At 33.0% G+C, this 7,500-nt stretch overlaps 1 protein-coding gene across 1 annotated transcript in view; it reads right to left on the minus strand.

The window, feature by feature from the left end:
* The window catches only part of LOC106872747 (cartilage oligomeric matrix protein), a 136,064-nt gene that overhangs the window by 55,057 nt on the left and 73,507 nt on the right, over positions 1-7,500 (minus strand). The gene's annotated exons all lie outside the window — the stretch shown is intronic.

Genomic DNA, 7,500 nt, shown 5'->3' on the forward strand with positions numbered 1-7,500 from the left:
GAATCAACGATCATTTATTCATTGTTGTAATAATAGCATGAGAAAGCAAAATGCTTTCAATTCTGTCAGTATACAAGCGGCCCTCAAAACACTTTTTGTGGCCCGCAATGTAATTCGAGTTGGCCAGGTTTCAGTCCAATGAATGAAACAGGTAAAGGGTAAAAGATAAAATATACTAACAGATGAATATACAGATAACACAAACGCTTGCACACACACACACACACACACACACACACGCATACAGACAGTCACACACCCACACACAAACGCACACACACAGACGAACACACAGACGCACATAAATATCTACAAAGAGAGAGAGAGAAAGAAAGAGAACCATAATGTTACATAAGTGTCCCGAGGTGTCATTCTGCACCAGACAGCTTCGGTTCTCAATAACAGATAAAATGCAGTCTACACAGTTTAAAGGATATTCAGTTTAATTTATTTATACTAGGATATACTATATGTTTGAGCAAATAATGGATTACACTTGCAAATATATTTTCTTAATGCTAACTATAAGCATTGCCGGTATTTGCACATATGTGTTAATATCTGTGGTTTTCAAAACATTATATTAAGTATATATATGACTGTATGCTTGTTTGTGTGTGTATATACGTGTATGTATGTAAACATACATCTGCGTGTGAGTCTGTCTGCCTGTCTTCTGTATGTATGTATATAAGTATGTCTTTAAACATCAACGTTATTTGAATACACCCGAGTTTTAGCTAAACAACGGAAGTATTTTACTGAGTAACTGATGTATTTACTTTTTTCTCGCATAAGTATAAAAACTGTATGAATACATATCCATCTTATCTGAACTGAAAGCATTAAGAAATCATTGGTTAAGAAGCTTGCTTCTCAACCATGTGATCTTGGGTTTAGTCCCACTGCGCGGCCTTTTGGGCAAGTGCTTCCTACTATAACCCTAAGCTGACCCAAACCTTGTGAGTGGATTTGGTAGACAGTCACTGTGTGAAAACCCGTAATATATATATATATATATATATATATATATATATATATATATATATATATATATATATATATATATACACACAAATACATGCATATATATATATATATATATATATATATATATATATATATATATATATATATGTATATATATATATATATATATATAATAATAATATTAGGGACAAAATCCAAAACTATATATTTTATATATATATATATATATATATATATATATACATATATATCTTTCATTGCGTCCATGCTGGAGCATCGCATTTTAGAATTTTAGACGAATGAATCGATCCCTATATATATATATATATATATAGTAAATCCCAAAAAGAACAAACACAAAAACACAACAACGCGAGGGCGTGGTATATGTAATGCATTAGCAGACGCTCAGGGAAGGAAAGAAAGATGGCTTAACGTTTCGAGCAGACGCCCTTCTTCGGAAACAGAGGAAAGTCCAATAGAAGGAAACACGGAGGAAGAATATCGCCAGCGATTCACATGTGGCTACATATATATATATATATATATATATATATATATATATATCTCATTATCTTTTTAAATCGCAAAGGACACATGAAATAATGAAGCTCTAGACTCAGTATATTTGAAAAATAAATTTCATGGACAATTTTTTCACTCTATTATTGAAGGACCCTTTTCGATCATAAACGACCATCGGATTGCACTTAGAGGGATACTCTCCAAGGCTCAAGTCCGAGCAAGTTTGTGGAAGGCTACCGCTCGCCGATGCATACCAGCGTCCCCTCTCTACGCCACCGATGTTATCCAAGGGAAATTCAAAGGCCGATACAGCTTGGCACCAGTGACGTCGCGACTCATCTCTACAGTTGGGTGAACTGAAACAGCGTGAAATAAAGTGTCTTGCTGAAAAACATAACACACAGTCCCGTCCGGGAATCGAACTCACTACCTCATTTAGTGTAAGTCCGACACTCTAACCACCTAGCTATGCGCCTACACGCTATTATTATTTATATTATACAAGGCGCCGAGCTTGCAGAACCGTTAACACGCTGGTCAAAATGCTTGGCAACGTTCCGCCCCTCTTTACATTCTGAGTTCAAATGCCGTCGAGGTCGACATTGCCTTTCATCCCTTCAGGGTCGACAAAATAAGTTTCAGTTTCGTACTGGAGCCTATATATTCGACTAACCCACTCTCACCCCAGAATCTCAGGCCTTGTGTCTATAACAGTATTATTTATACTATATATATTTATAATTTTATCTGCTTCGAGTTTTAGCGTTCCGAAAAAGAATTATTTCACGTTCTCTCGAAGTTTCTAATTCTTAGGACATTAACAAAATACAATTCTCACTGGTAAGAATTAAGTTTCTAAAACAGATAGAGAAATTCGAAAGATTGCTTTGGTCATTGCTCGAACGACTTTCATTATAACTCTGTCCGAGCAGTATCAGATTCAAACCAAACATCTAAAGAAACCGTTGACTTTAAGACATAAAAGAGAAACTGCTGTCGTATTACAAAACAGGCAGCATGAAAGACAGGACTAGGTTATGGCGTTTATGGCTTAAGTGATGTAATAGAATTAAGAGCAGGCGTATGTTTATAAATAAATGCATACAAGCACGGAATGACTCGCATTATCCAGTGTCGGTCCACTTGCACTCATAAATTTGTTTTGTGGTAGCATGTATGTGTGTGTATGTGTGTGTGTGTGTGTGTGTGTGTGTGTGTGTGTGTGTGTATGTGTGTGTGTATGTGTGTGTGTGTGTGTTTGTGTGAGTGTGTGTTGTGTTTGTGTTTAAGTCATTTTAACACGTTGTAAGTCAGTGAATATGTAAGATATTGCAACATATCGTCTGTAGAAGCAACGACTAACTGGGTATGTGTATACCAATGTATGAATATTTCTACGTATATGTATATAAATGCGTTTGTTTGTGTGTGTGTGAGTGTGTGTGTGTGTGTCAAATGCCAGCGTGTTCCATATACTCTCACAGGAATCTGGGATCATATATGTATTTCGAGCCTATAGTTACGTCTGTGCATTATTTCTCATACTAGTTTATTGAAGCAAAATTAAAACAAAATGGCTGTGTATCGCGTGATGTATGACGTAATCAGTGTTGTGCCTGTTGCCTCTGTCTCTATACTGTTAACCAATCCATCTTTAATGTAGCTCTTTAATCTGTCCTCGTGATTTTACTGAATAAATTATTGTTTGATGTAAAGTGCCTATCTATCTTGTTTTTCCTCCCCACAATACTTTAACCTGTCACCTTAATTCTTTTGTTGTTGCATGAGAGATATACTCTTCTACTTTCCTGTCTAAGCTTTTCAAAACTTCTCTCTATCTTGATCCTTCAGTTTTAGCCTTAATTTTTTTTTACCCAAGCCCCAGACGGATGGCCAATGCAAATTGGCAGAATCCTTACAGTGCTGGACAACATTTCTTGTGGTATTTCTTCCGGTGGTAGTTCAAACGCTGCTGAGTTCGACTTTGCATTTCATCCCTATAGGGGTTGATAAAATAAGTATCAGATGAGCATTGGAGTCTATGAAATCGACTATCCCCTTTCCCCTAAATCTCAGGCTTGATTCCATAGTAGAAAGAATTATACACTCTTCATAGCAAATGAAATCTATGTTTTGAACTAAATATTTTTCCTGCGTGGTTGCCATGAATTTTCGCGTTTATTCTATTTTAATATTATACTATTAAAGCAGGCAGCGAGCTGGCAGAATAGTTAGCGCACCGGGCTAAATGCTTAACGGCATTTCCTCCTTTACGCTTTGGGTTCAAATTCCGCCGAAGTTGACTTTGCCTTATATCGTTTTGGATTGATGGAATAAGAACCAGCTGAGCACTGGGATTGATGTATTCGAGTTACCCTTCCCCCAAAACTGCTGGCCTAGTGCCAAAATTTGAAACCAACATTACATTATTAAAGAGACATTTTATAGACGAATATAGCTATTTTGAAATATAAAACTTAGGGTTAACATTTGTGTAGCTAACGAATCTATTGTCCAAATTTTGGTATCTCATTAAAACATACAAATATATTTTCTGTGTACTTGACTGCTATTATAAGAAACAGTCCATCCGCCCAAGCAACAAGGCCATATAAGATCACATTTGTATAGGGTATCGACTGCGAGAACATGTCGTATATTTGAATAGATCTTTACTAATTGTATCATTTGTTTATTTTGATTCTATTCTGGGCGTGAGGGAAACGATTATTCAAATTTCACGAAACTGCCATTCTGCTTTACCAACACCTACTCTGATATCATATGGAATAAATAAACTTCAAGTGTATGTATACATGTGATGTGTGTGCATACACGTGTATTTTCTGTGTTTTCAGTGTTTCACGTGTGAATAAGCCTGCGTGGGTTAGTGTGTGTGTGTGTACGTCCTCTGGAACCACAATACAGACAGAGTGAGAATACTAAAAGAGAGGGAATTGGAGTGTCACAAGTACCGGGAGGAGGCATGTGAGTATATACATAGATACATACACAAATACATGTGTGCGCGTGCACACACAGTATCTGTATACAGATATAAGTTATAACTATCTGTCTATCTATCTATCTATCTATCTATCTATCTATCTATCTATCTATCTATCTATCTATCTATCTATCTATCTACATACATATAATTATATACATATATCTACCATATCTATATAAATTTATCTATTGCATTATATCATGTATCTGTGTGTGCGCGTATATATATATATATATATATATATATATATATATATATATATATATATATATATATATATATATATATATATATATATGTATATATATATGTATATGTATATATATATGTATATATATATATATGTATATGTATATATATATGTGTGTAAATATATATATATATATATATATATATATATATATATATATATATATATATGCGAGTAAAAATAAATACAAAAAAGGTGGTTTTTTTGTATGATTGTGTATAGAGGAATATATTATTTTGTTTAAAAGAGTTCCAACACTGTCTGTTTTTTATGTTTTATTTATATTCCTGCAGAACCAATGTGGGGTATAGAATATGGAATATACAATATATAATATAATATACAATATATAATATAAAATAAAATAAAATAAAAATGGATGGCACCATGAAATAAAGTATTGAATGTTGATGAAATATTGAGTGTTCAATATAAAGGATCAAATATATAAATATAAATATATAAAGGCGACTCGAGTTTCAGGGCTATTTCCCTTCGTCATGGCCGGTATGACAGACTTTCTATGTTGTTTTGTTTTTGCAAATATCTACGTGAAGACAAGCAAAACAGTATATATCGCGTGTGTGTATATATAGATATATGTTGTTGTTTGCTCCTTCTCAACCTATGCCTGGCTCACAAGGGCCGGTTTCCCGATTTCATTGACGTATAGGTTCCCCACCTGGACAGTACGTCTGTCCGAGCTGCTAGATGCAGGATGAAAGAGTGAGAGAAAGATGTGGCGAAAGAGTCAGCAGAAGTTCGCCGTTACCTTCTGCCAGAGTCGCTTGGAGCTTAGGTGTTTCGCTTATAAACACACACATCGCCCGGTCTAGGATTCGAACTTGCGATCCCTCGACCGCGAGTCCGCTGCTCTAACCACTAGGCCATGTGCGTCCACACTATATATATATATATATATATATATATATATATATATATATATATATATATATATATATATATATATATATATATATATATATATATATATATATATATATATATATATATATATATATATATATATATATATATATATATATATATATATATATATATATATATATATATATATATATATATATATATATATATATATATATATATATATATATATATATATATATATATATATATATATATATATATATATATATATATATATATATATATATATATATATATAAATATATATATATGTATATATATATATATGTATATATATATATATATATATATATGTATATATATATATATATATATATATATATATATATATATATATATATATATATATATATAGTGCGTGAATGCGTGCGTGTTTGTGAGTGTGTAAGTATGTGTGTCTGTTCATCTCTGCGTTGTCTCACCACCGCTTAACAACCGGTATTGGTTTGTTTACGTACTCGTAACTTAGCAGTTCGGGAAAAGATACAAATACAATAAATAACAGACTTAAAATAAAGTGTTGGAGGCAATATGATTGCCTGAATTCTTCAAGAAAGTACCCCAGTATGGGCCCAATCCAATGAAAAGAATGAAAGAATGAAATAATACACATACACATCTACACTCACACACTCACACTCACACATTCACACTCACACACATGATATACGTAGACATCCCGTCGTTTGGGACAGGCAAGAAAAAGTATCTACTACCATCGAGCTCAGCTGCCCTACTGACGTGAATGTCTCTTCGAAAATCAAAGAAAATGAGGATAACTAACTATAAGACGACAAGTTTGAAACCTTCAGCTTCTATATTCAAATTATAAATTCATACTTATACACATAATAATGTGTGCACTTGCTTTTGGGGATAGATGTTTAGATGACAATCAGGAAAACCTAGGGTTTTCAGACAAAAAAAAAAGAAAAACAAAACCAAACAGCTAAGACACACTTTACAAATATAGTCTGTAAGCGGAATAGTAAACATATGCAAAGCATTTTTCAAATTCAAATCGTGACATTGTTTTTGTCATCCACATTCCAGCGATAGAGTTATATATCTTTGTTAGAAAGACTTCACTTAATTAAAAACAGAAGAGAATATGCATGGACACATACATACATACATACATACATACATACATACGTACATACATACATAATTACATACATAAATACATACATAAATACATACATACATACATACATACATACATGCATACATACATGATGATTGTATTATTTTGTGAGACGATAGCCTTCTCACATTCAGCCCTACCGTCCTAATTTACATGAATCTTTGCATGTGCGCAGTTATTATGAAATAGAAAAATGGATCAAGAAATGTAATGTTAGAAATATCTGTACGTCATTTCATTTAAGTGACAAATGCTCGTACAATACATTTGCCACTTTTTTTGAAGCCCGTACTAGGTTCTAGTGACAAGCTTTGCATATATACGTACATGCGTGCATGCATACATACATACATAGTAATAGAGTAATGCAGATAAACACAGTTAGGATACACACACACACACATATATATATACACATACACATACATATATATATGTATATTTACATAGGGGACCAATAAAATACAGAATAAAATATAAAGGAATTATTTAGCGGTGACGCCGGTTAAACACTCATAACGTTTTGCATATATCACTATCATTTAAAGATCATGATTATTACGTAACTTTTATCTTCATGAAACAGCTGTCGAGTTTATACATTACATATTTTTTAATGGAATTCTG

This window comes from Octopus bimaculoides, chromosome 2 (genome assembly GCF_046866305.1).
Source record: "Octopus bimaculoides isolate indiv1 chromosome 2, ASM4686630v1, whole genome shotgun sequence".
NCBI lineage: Eukaryota > Metazoa > Mollusca > Cephalopoda > Octopoda > Octopodidae > Octopus > Octopus bimaculoides.